Source organism: Bactrocera oleae, chromosome 2, assembly GCF_042242935.1.
Source record: "Bactrocera oleae isolate idBacOlea1 chromosome 2, idBacOlea1, whole genome shotgun sequence".
NCBI classification, from domain to species: domain Eukaryota; kingdom Metazoa; phylum Arthropoda; class Insecta; order Diptera; family Tephritidae; genus Bactrocera; species Bactrocera oleae.
Genome location: NC_091536.1, coordinates 96,235,452 through 96,248,017, shown reverse-complemented (window position 1 = coordinate 96,248,017; position 12,566 = coordinate 96,235,452). Strand labels below are relative to the sequence as shown.

At 33.6% G+C, this 12,566-nt stretch overlaps 1 protein-coding gene across 2 annotated transcripts in view; it reads left to right on the top strand.

Annotated features, from left to right (window-relative positions):
* The first annotated feature begins 696 nt into the window (after positions 1–696).
* The window catches only part of LOC106614783 (uncharacterized), a 36,042-nt gene continuing 24,172 nt past the window's right edge, over positions 697–12,566 (top strand). For both annotated transcript variants that reach the window (XM_070106088.1, XM_070106087.1), the window contains exon 1: positions 697–1,941. The gene's annotated coding sequence lies outside the window, so the exon portion shown is untranslated. The remainder of the gene's footprint in view (positions 1,942–12,566) is intronic.

Genomic DNA, 12,566 nt, shown 5'->3' with positions numbered 1-12,566 from the left:
AGCAAACGCGATTCAGGAAAATGAGGATAAGGATGAGTAACGGGGATTAAAGAAACAGTATTACCAGAGGTATGTGAGAGTGTCGGTCTTTAAGAAATTAATAACGCGATTTTCAATTCAATTTTAAAGAAATAGAAATTCAAACAGAAGCGCCCTTCAGCACGGGTTTACTATCGCACTCGACTGTGTAGCGAATTCGCCGCAAATGCGCGCCTTATTCGTATCACTGTTAAGCATTGTTGTTTGCGTACTAACGTGTTGTTATTTAGGTACGTCATATGCGCTCTTTTGTTCCCTCACGAATTTCTTTCAGTTTTTCTCTCGTTTTGTTGTTAGCAGCGAATTGCGGCAAAAGAGAGCGTTTAGTCGCAATTATTAACAGTATGGCAACGCTATGGGTGCTCAGTTGAACTCAATTGGTAGTAACACAACTAGCAACAATGGCAATAAGAGACAAACACAATTTGCTACAAAAAATGGTTTGTTTACATTTTTGCTGCTGCCAAAGCGTCTGCGTCGCCGTCCACCACGCCATCGCTGTTGCCTACGACCTACAGCGGCAGAAGCAGAGACAGCGCAAGCAACAGTGGCAAAGCCAGCAGCAGTGACAGCAGCTATCGATGGCTGGCTATGGATGAATGGAAGCACTCGCCAGGCGTTTGATTTGTTTGCCTTCAGTTTGATTCCGTTGTCGGACGTGTGCAGAACCTGCGTTCGGAAAATATTCCGTTTGTCGCAAGTACGGATGCGCTATAAGAAGAACAAGCAGAGTACTTCTATTTGAATACCTCGGTCGGACGTTACTCATTCGCCGCGTCGTACGACAATTTGAAATTGAACGCGTTACGCGCTAGTCCTTAGTCGCGGATTGTGCGTGAATTTTAATTTGCGATCTTTCTTGTTTAAGTGTTGTTCACGTTAATTGAGTGCGATAATGCAGTGGCTAACCGCATTCTTCTTCTGTGGAATTATGTAAATTTGCCTAAACAACAAATTTTCGCTTTAATGGTTGTACTTCAACTCAGAATACAAGCGCTAAATATTTAAATTTGGTAACAGCTTAATAGCTGCTGGCGAAATCGAATAAAATATGGAGTTATTTATGTGTGTACGCGCCATTTTTGGTGTTCATTAGAAAAACAATTAAACAAAACTGACTGAGTACAAGCAGCGAAGTGAAAAAATATGCAGCATATTAATAAAATGGTAATGAATTCAATTTGAAAGAATAGATGAACAAATATGGTGAGAAATTAAATTAATAAGATTTTGCCATGTCAGAACATGTGATTATATAAATAAATTATTTTGTCACGTAGATTTATCAATACAAATTCAGAAATCTTATTACGAAACGCATTTTATACTCAAAATTCTGAATGAAAGCTAATAAGTGTTGTTATGCAAATTATCGTATTTACAATACATAAAGTGATGTGCGCCATAAAAGTTTGTATTCAGAAAATAGTTAATCGTAATCGTAACTGTAATCAAAAAAAAAAAAAAAATTTTTGAAAAAGTGTATGTAATAACAAAAAGTTTTTAAGTAACAAATTAATTGCAATTTAAAAAAATTAAAAATTTATGCAAATACTTTGTGTGAAAAGTGCTTAGGTAATTCAGAAAATGTAACAAGAAAAGTTGAAAATTTTAATAAAATAACGTAGATGATCGTGAGGAATTCAAAAATAATTGTCCTAACAAAACGCTCTGGGTTGCATAATTGGAATGCTATATAATTGTTAATTATTTATACTAATTTACTACATTTAGAGCAGTGAAATAACAGACCAAACAAAAAAATATATTCATAAGTGCTGAAAACTAAAAAAAAGAGATTTCGAAAAAGTAAATAAATACTCACCCTTTTGCGGAATATAAATTTGAAATTATACTTCAAAATCCGAAGAAAGTGACTTGTTAACTATTAATTAGCAAATGGTGAGTATAAATTATCAAATTATTTTAATCTAAGACAACCAACAAAAGATTTATATTCTGTGCCATCTTTAATATTTTTTACATGTCGATTTACAAATATTATTTGCAAATTAAGCATTTTGAGAAAAAATTAAAAAAAAAAATTTAATTGATTGTGTGTGCGTATATTTGCATACAGCTTACCAGGCTTGTAGTTTAATCTAGGTGCTTAATAATCTCAATCCAATCAGAGCCAATGGACGATAATTTTTTAGGATAATGCCAACTTTGCTCAGAAAAAGATGTAAAAGTCTCCTTTTTGTAGGCTCATCGGTTCTTAACTAGTAGATATGTACTACCAAAATATGTATGTGTGTCTGTGCTGGTAGCCACTTTCATGCTAACGTCGCAGTCATTAGCATTGATTTTGTCTTCGGCTAGACATCGACGGAAGACAATGTGCAGATTTTCATTTTGTTTGGACAGTTTTGAGATTGCAATTTAGAAGATAAAAGTTCGTTAACTCTAACAAATGCGACGAGCTGAATGGCCATCGTTAGGAATGCTGGGAAAATATGTGTTCTAAACTCGATTCAACATTTAATAAACGCTTTATCGAAGCTTCTTTACTGGACTTAAAATATTTACAGTATATTTTAATATCTATATGAATGTGTGTATGTGTTTTTAATAAAGAAGTTACGTATACGCCACGACGGTAAGGTGAGGACGCTGTGGCTCATTTGTGGCACAATCACTCTTTAAATACAAAAACAATTGAAAGGCGTTTTTAAAGTATTGCAAGTGAAGTATGCTAGCTGTTCGCATTTGAGCTTAAACTGAAGACTGAGAGGCAGCATCTCGGTTTCGAAGAACAACAAAAAACTAGTAAAAATGTAATAAACATTAAACTCATTGCAAAAAAAAATTAAAGACGTCTATAGTCTTTGGTAAAACGCAATTACAAAGTGTTATAATCACACTAAATAATTCTTTAAGGATTTCCAAAAAAAATAGTTTACATAATTTATGCAATTAAAATGAAATACGAAGTGTGTTTTAGCAAAATTAGGTCTTGACTAAAAGAAAAATTAAGGAAGGATAGCAGAGATACCAGACATCAAAATTTACACGGTTATTCAACGACATAAATGTTTGCCTGTGAACAATTCGAGGAATATTTTTATAAAAATTGAGTTGCCCAACCTAGGCACTACATGCATGCAAAATACGAAACGGTTTCCCAATTGCCCTAAAAATGCAGCAACTATTAAGAAAAGTAAATTTATTAAGTCTTGAAATACTATACAGTAGCACCCATTTGGGTGATTCTAAGAATTATTTTTAACCGAAGGATAAAAAGGATAACATTACTTAACAAATCTAAAGGGAAAATCTACGCCTGAGATATTAAGAGGTATGTGGGTGTATATTAGGTGTCCGAATTTGAGTTCAAAAATGTTCCATCACGTACAGCTATTTTAGTAATTTTAATAAATAGTTTGACACCTACGTCCCTTGACTACAACACAAAAAATCCTACGTGTAAGAAATTTTTACTTTCATTTTCGGTTTTACCATAACAAAATTAGCCAGAAACAGCATCTAACATCACAGTTGCAAAATGTCGCTAAACTAGTGTAATTAGTGTTAACAAAAAATTTAAAAAAAATGTGGAAATGTGCTCTTAGAGCTCAAAAGTTTAATATAACACTATTTCCCAAATTTCTCAAAGACTAATCAATTTTGGCGATTTCTTTTGTTAACGATGTCTTGTCTCGGTTTGCGGCAAACGATGTGTTTCTTCAAGGTTTAGACCTGATTAGTTTTTGGTGTCGATCGGTCAAGTCGTTTGGAAGAAATTCGACAATTTTTGAGATTTCTCGAAATCTACTGGTCCAAATCTATTGGGTCCAAACTTACACGAAATTCAAGTGCAATGAAACCCTTTGGAATGCCGTTTAGTTTATTCAAATCGGTTGAGCCGTTTAGTTATAAGAGGTTCACATACATCCACACACACACACTTACATCCACACATACATACAGACATCCGGACGTCATCGTAGAAATGTTCGGGGAAGCTTCCTCGACCCTCAGAACGTCAAGATCTGCTGAGAACTCGATTTTTGCAAAATGGGGTGAAACCAATATCTTCCCGATTTTTAGAAAATTTTCAATTTTCTTAGCGGGAAGTTAAAAATAAATTAACTATCGAATTGTATACATTTAGTAACAAAAAGAGTAATTATCACAAAATATTAATTGCCACTCTACAGGTTGTTAACCGCACTTAATTCCTACTATTCTTCCTTTGTAGGCGTGCCCGATGAATAATTAATGATTACACTTGCCGACCATACTTCACAGTGTTTGCGGATCATTATGGTTTAATTAAAATGTCATTTGCTGCGACAGCACAACAAGTTATTATTCTTGGCAATCTATAGTGAACTCGTATGTGTATACATGTACATATACATACGAGTTTACAAAAATTAATAAAGTGAGAAAGAAAGTAAGTGCCTGCCAAGCCGGTTATCACACCAATTCAATTAAAGTTGCCGAGCGGCTGCTGTGTGTGTGTTGCTGAGATGAGCGTGGGTGATGTACAAATTTTGGCAATCACTTTTATTAATTTACCAACAATTTATTATAATTTTGATACCACTATTTAAGTTCTGGTGTATTCGAGGCACGCTTTTTTGTTGTGTAAGTGTTCTGGGTTTTATTCTGGGTGTAAATGCTGCAGAAGTTGCTGTTATTCCAGAAGTTTTACTGTCGTTTGGATTTCACTTAATGTTGATGTAATTTTAAATGTTAAATTGTTTGCGAAGGATTTACTTGTTTGACACTAAACTCTAATCTAAAGGATATTTATTTATTACACCTTCAGCCCAGACTGTGGTGATTATGTTTCCACCTGACAGCTATCAGCAGCACGTCATTTTTTTTTTATTCAAAACAATACGTGACCAGTTTGTTTACTAACACTTTTCTCTCTCTTCTTTTGTGCTCGTCAACATTTTGACGAATTTATTTCAGAGAACGTATATCATATGTTTATTGGCTCAATTCTGAATGAAACCGCAATCATTCTAAGCTAATTGAATAAGAGATGCGAAATAATAAGACTACAAGAAATATTTCAGCGGAAGTAAAAACAAAAACAACTGAAACGGCAGATATTATTATTTTATTGTTGGTCATTTTTAAATCTAAACAACTTATTTAGAGGAAAATTTTTAGTTTCAGTAAATGTTATTAATGGCAAGTACCGGCTGAACAACCTTACTTGTGATTTTTGCGTCAAAAATTTGGAAACGCTAAGCAATTATTGACTATTCCGACTAAGGTGGTCGGTTTGAAAATGCAATTCAAATAAGTTTTTTTTTCGCATTTTTGGCAGTGGGAAAAAAACTGATGAAATTTCGTATAAAGTTACCTTCTTTATGTGTATAAAAATTAGCAGGTCTCAGAAATATTTCTTTCGAAGTTATTTTTTAAATTTGGGATAAAAAATGGTGTTGACATGGAGAAACCTTACGATAACGCCGTCGAAATTAATTAATTAATTTTTGATGTACAAGTTTTTTCTTAACAAAATATTGCAAGACATAACATAACATGCCCTTAAATTCTCAAAAAATCCATCAGAAAAATTTAATAAAATCTTGTGTAACAAAATATATAATTTACGAGCAACAACTCCGCGCTACAATTATTAATCGCTAAATACAAAGACAAACTCACAGCTCATTCATCGTCGCCTTATATATGCCATAACTTGCTCAATTAAATCGTCTTACTGAAATACTTCAACTGAAAACCATAGTAGATTTGTTTCCAAGCGCACTCAAATCATCAAAAGTTTATAGCTTGTTAACAATTTCAATTGAGTTTGGACAGTCAACGACTGCAGCAAACTCTTTCAACGACGTTTAGCGGTAAAAAAAGCGATGCACATTCACTAAGCTGTTTAGTTGCAAACCGGAAGGCAACAACTAGTTGATAACAGCGAATGATTTTAACTTCGGTTTTATGAACATACATATTGAGTGAGGTGCACAAAACCAACAAACAAACAAAATAAATAAATGAACCTTTGAAACGCCAAATTAATTCACCAATGCGGTTTTACTTGTTTCAAGTTAGAGTTTCCATTTGCCTTTGGCTTTTTAGGCGTTTTATTATTCACATGCCTACTAACATTCAGCAATACAAGTGTGTATGCGTGTGTTAATTGTTACTTTTATACTTTTTTACAAACATATTGTAGTGTCAATCCATTTATCAGTTGGTTTATTCGCTTGCATGTCGAATTCTGCGCAACAATGTGCGAATACTGAATTTGAGTATTTGGCTCTATAGAAATACAAAAATTGTACATTTTTGCATAATTTAAGATATTATTAATTTTGTGTTTTTTTTTTTTTTGTTCTTACCATATACTCAAATTAAAACCGGTTTAATCGCGCCAAGAAATTTAAAACTGTTGCCGAAAAGTTATTAGATGTTAACAACTTCGTCGAACTTTGTCTTAAATTTCAGCTATGAATACAGCAAACGAATTGGCGTGAATGTTTGTTGTGATTATACAGATTGGTTGGAAAGTTTCTACGCTCGAAATAAAAAAAAATCTGTTTTTAGTATCAAATATATATGTGTTTTTATTCAATATAATCTCCCTTAACTTCAATACATTTATTCTAATGTTTCTCCCATAATTTTATACCATTCCTATAACGACTTTTCGAAAGCTCTGCAAAATACCCGTCTACGGCTGTAATAGCTTCTTCATTCGACGAAAAACGCTTTCCGAGAAGGAATTGTTTCAGGTTTCTGAAGAGGTAGTAGTCACTGGGAACCAAATCTGGTGAATACGGTGGATGGTCAAGCAATTCGTAATTTAATTCGTTAAATTTTGACATTGTTAAAACACCTTTGTGAGCAAGTCTTTAAATAAATAAATAATTATTTTGTGTTGAAACCAGGTCGTTTCTCACAAATATTTTCATCCAGTTGATCCAAAAAGGCTGCAATAATATTCAGAGTCGATTATTTACCTCTTTTATTAATTTTGTTTCCATATTAAAAAAATACTCTGACAGGGCAACGTCCAATGGCTTGGAAAGAAAGAATTAATTGACGGACTGACTTGTAACTTTGCATGTGTTCTCACGATAGACCAACTTGAGAAAAAAACAAATTTGCAGCTAATAATGCTATTTCTTGGGGAGCACTACCCACTTTTCAACCAACCTGTATGTCTACGAGTCGAATTACAAATTCTGCACGCGCTTTTATTGTGAACTTTAATAAGTGTGCTATGTGCGTGGGAAATAATTTATGCGTAAAATTAATAGAAAAAAGCGATAAACGTGCTCGTATATTAGTTTTAATATTTCTGGTCGTATTAATAGTCTGGAAGAAGCAATTGCTAATGTAAATCTTTTTTCATATTGGGTATTCGATTAATCATTAATATAAAGGGTGCGTTTCACGTTACTGCAAAACTTTGCAAATGAATAAAAAAAATTTTTTTGTTAAATCAAAAATGATAATATTTTACAATATTTATTTTAAATATGGAATTTGAATATGTTATAGTCGTTTATAACATGATAGAAAACATCAATTTACTCGCATGCGATATTTTTTATGTCAGCAACTACATCAACATGTTTGTGTGTAGCATTTTATAAGTACAACCAAATTATAGCTTGGTGTTATTCTCAAAATGAAAATATTTTGTTAGATTTGCAGTTAGACCTTGTTTTTGTTTAATGGTAGGCATTGTCACAACATCTTCAAAGAAATTTTCACCTGAGAAAGTATGGTTTGTTTCTAAGTGCTTTTAGTACCAGTAACGGAAAAATATATCTCTAACATTATAGTTAATACAAATATATATATGAGCTTCTTTTTTTGCGGAAAAATTGCTTTAAATAACATCCCTATTAAAATAATGGTAAAACGAATTATGAATAAGCTTTCAGAAATCATATTTCGAGTGATCGAGTACATTTTAAAAACCCTCAGCCTAAAGTTCACAACTTTAAATCATATTATAATACATAAATTTCAAAGTGCTACTGAAGGGTATATATACACACATACATATAAACTAGGGCTCTTAAAATTATTCGAATAACCCGAAACCCGATTATTCGAATATCCGGTTTGTAACCAATCGTATGAATATTGACCGAATAGTACTATTCGAATATCCCTTCAACTGCGAATATTTGAATAAATGAAAATTGTTTGATATACAAGCGGTTTTTGATTTCACTTAATTTTTTTATTTCTTATTTTTTTTTTGTTTTTGTTTTTGTTTTTTGAATGAATGAAAGTTCGAAAAGTCGACAACGCACGGTTAACCGAATAGTCAAAAACGAGCGGATAATCGAAGAGTCGACAACTTACGACTATCCGGAGTGTGCAAACCGAGTATTATTATTCGAATATTAATCCTATCTGGTTAAACCGGCTAATCCGGTTAGTCCATTAGTCGAATACCAAGAGCTCTAACATAAACATAAGTAAACTCGAGCACACATATAATTAAATAAATTTACTAGAAATATGTCACGCCTCTAGTTTCAGCTACTTCTCCGCATAATTTCTTTATTTGATTAAAGCAGCTTTTGGTTCTGCGCTTCAATTGAATTACCAAATTGCCAAGCTAAAGGAGAGGTGTAGTGGCACACAGCTTATTGTCATTGCGTGCTTAAAATAAATTATAAACTAAGCTAACGCTGCAAGTACCGCAAGCATTCAAAAACCCACAAACACACACTCCAATATTAATACACACAAACATTATTCCAATATTTTAAGCAAAAAGATGAGGAAGCTACTCGATGGTGAAAGACAGCGTGGTTGATTTTTCAGCAATGTCTGTTTTATGAATGTCTGTGTGTGTGTGCATTTAGCTTCCACTTAGCTAACCATTTTTACGCAAACTTGCGAATTAGTTACTTTACCTATTAAACACAGAGCTTTCTAAAGATATTGTGGAACAAGAATAAGGAGCATCCTTGCATAATTTCAATTAAGAAATTTCGTGGTTTTCCGAAGCAAACTGTGCTAATCCACAAGTGGTTGGTGACTTAGTTCACAGTGTGTGACGAAAACCAATAAATTTTAGTTTATTAAAGCATTCGGCTGCAGTATCTCGATGCTTACATTGCATTTTTCACAATATTTGATTCGCTCTATGTGGCACGTGGAAGGGAGAAATAATCTATATATATTATATATAATAGTTAAGTTGTATTGCCAAATTAGCTCTTAATGGGAGAAAGATATAGTGAATTTAGAAGGTCAATAAAGCAATTGTACTTGGGTACAAATGAGTGATTACTGAGTCCAGTTAAGAAATGTTCTCTCTTAGCTTTTCTATCAAGGTGTTAACACCAATCATGATCGAAGCTTTTCAAAGAAAAAATTGTTGCATGGAAGAAGAAATTTGGCATGATCAAATCACTATATTATATAGCTGCCATACAAATTGAACGATCGGAATCAAGTTCTTGTAAGGAACCTTTGTATTTGTGAAGGGTATTATAGCTGCGGTGTAACCGAAAATAAAGTTTTTTTTGTTTAGATTTGATGTTGTCAGTGTGAGAAACAACCGAAATTTTTAAACTTCTTCTTGTTATAATCATTTGAAATCTGGCTGCAAGCTGACGGTTGTATTTCTCAATTATGTTGAAGTTATGTATTTGTCATCGCTGTAGCTTTCGTTAATCTTAGCTTGTTAGCTAGAACACTTTAGCAAAAATCGTTTCAAAAAAATAATACAGTTTATGGAAGGGTTGTCTTGATCAGTGTGTTCATTTAAATGCATACTGTGAGTTTTCATATGATTTTTCCATATTTTGGTATTGGTAAGTTCATTGAACAGCCGCCCTGACATTTGTAAATATTATCTATGCAAACATATGTTGACATTTGGTATTCCAAATTATTCTATACATGTACAAACATCTAAATAAACTTGTTCTTGTACCAAAGCAAAATAGCTACATCAAATTAGATTTCACTTAAAGATTCATGCTATGTACCACATCTACATAGAGCCATAGATATACAATATGTACTATACACCAGCCTTCAAGATTCTATCAACGTTTGCCATATATATGTATTCAAGTACAACAAAGTTGGTTTGTTGAGCATTGTGATTATGAAAATGCGTGTATGACCTTGACTTGTCGAATATCTCGGTATGTATATACATAGTTACTCCTAACAAAATCGAGCAGAGTTTGCGGTAATGATATACCATATGCCTACACATTTATCTGAATAATATCATACTTATATCCACATACGTGTAACTTAATACAATTACATTCTTGCCTTTAGTGAGCAGCAAAAACAAAAATATTAAAAGGAATATGTATAAAAATTCATTGGTCAAAAAAAAAAAAAGAAATTTCCCTCGTCGCTTTCTCTAAATACAAATACCTGACATGGTAAACTGTTGAATAACGTGTCCAATAAGAATAAAGTGTCGTACAATTGTCTGGACACTCAAACTTTCGCATGGCTAATATATTAAAAATTTCGTATACAAGAACGCTTGCTTCTGAGTCGATATATTCTCGATGCAATGACTCGTTTAATACATGTACCCATATAGACTGCACTATGGATAAATATACATATGATATGTATGTACCACACACATGGAAAGGCGAGACCACACTCGCAATTGAGGTCAGCAATGCCAGCCTACTAAAGCGAAAACTTTTTGTTTTTCATTTTTACACCTTTTTTTCTGTATAACGGTGTTGGTGCCATAGTAAAGAGTAACGGTATTTCATTGATATATTGCTTCGCATTGATTGCGATTGAAGCCGTTGAACGAAATTCGGTTCTGTGCCGTAAATCCAGTAAACAATTCAATACTCTTAAAAGGATCAATGAATTTTCAACTATCTCGTTGTTGTGTCTACTGTGTACCTTGAATTAGTACTAACAAGTATTTCAGGCGAGAAGGTACTAAGAAAAATGTGAAACGTTACTTTAATTTAAAGAAAGTGCGCAATGTTCACACTTTCAATAACATTTAAAGAATTTATATTATAATCAGAAATCGTTTTGTTTTTATCGATGTAATCCGATGTAACTTTAACTTTAAGAAATCGTCAAAAATTAAAAACCAAATGGAATAAAAATGTCCTTCTTTTTTTTGATGTTATCGTCAGTGGTAGACGACGAAGGAAGACCAGAACGAGGCTTGTCTTCGACGGTTTCTCGACCATCCTTAAAAGCTTTCTACCAGTCATAGACTTAAGTTTTCGATAGAATAGATTCACCATAAGCCTGTTCGAATATTCGCAACGATTTCGCGCACGAAATTTAATTCGAAACACAAAATGTGATGCAAATTTTTTATTCAATATTTTTTGCAACACTAATGAGGTCGACTGATTTCTACAGCTGCTGCAAACAAACTGGTTGACAGATCGCGCTCTTTTTTGGCATAGTAATTAAGGACAGTGCTACCAACTTAATAAAAACAAGTAAGGAAGGGCTAAGTTCGGATGTAACCGAACATTTTATACTCTCGCAAAGTCAAATAGTATACTCGTTTGAGATTTCGTTGTGGATTGACTGATATTTTCGGTAGAAGGTCAACTATAGGCACTGGGGTCCACATATTTAGTACTTAGGGGCTTAAACAGTTTTGGTTCGATTTAGACAATTTTTGGCCACAAGATGGCATACTTTAATCGCATTATTCACGCAAAGTTTTATCCCGATACAGTCATTGTTGCCTGATTTGCATAGTGGAAAGTGAAAGAATCAGATGGAATTTAAAATGGTATTATATGGGAAGTAGGCGTGGTTGTAGTCCGATTTCGCCAATTTTCACACTATTACATAGAAATATGAAAAGAACGTTATGCACCGAACTTGGTTGAAATCGGTTAAGCAGATCCCAAGATATGGGTTTTCAGCGAAAAGTGGGCTGTGGCACGCCCACTGTCTAATTTTGAACGCGGTTCCTATAAAGTCATCTCATACCATCCCAGAGATAAAATTTAATGCCTCTGGCCTGTTTAGTGCTTGATTTATCGCGCTTTTAGTAGTTTTTAACAGTACCGTTATATGGGGAGTGGGCGGAGTTGCCATTCGATTTCAACTTTTTTCACACTGCCAATAGAAGTGCTAAAAACATTTCCTTCTAGTGAATTTTGTTATTATAGCGTTAGCGGTTTAGGAGATATGCACATTAAACCTATTAGAGGCGGGACCACGCCTACTTTTTAAAAAAAATTTTAACTTCAGATGCCCCTTCTTAATGTGATCCTGTGTACCAAATAACAGTCTTGTATCTTATTGCGGAGCTTAGTTATGGCAAGTTATTTGTTTTTGATTAATGGCGTTTTGTGGGCGTGGCAGTGGTCCGATTACGCCCATCTGCAATACCAACCGTCTCACGGTACCAGGAAACATGCCTACCAAGTTTCATAAAGATATCTCAATTTTTACTCAAGTTAGAGCTTGCACGGACGGACGGACGGACGGACGGACAGACAGTCACCCGGATTTCAACTCGTCTCTTCATCCTGATCATTTATATATATTTAACCCTATATCTAACTCGATTAGTTTTAGGTGATACA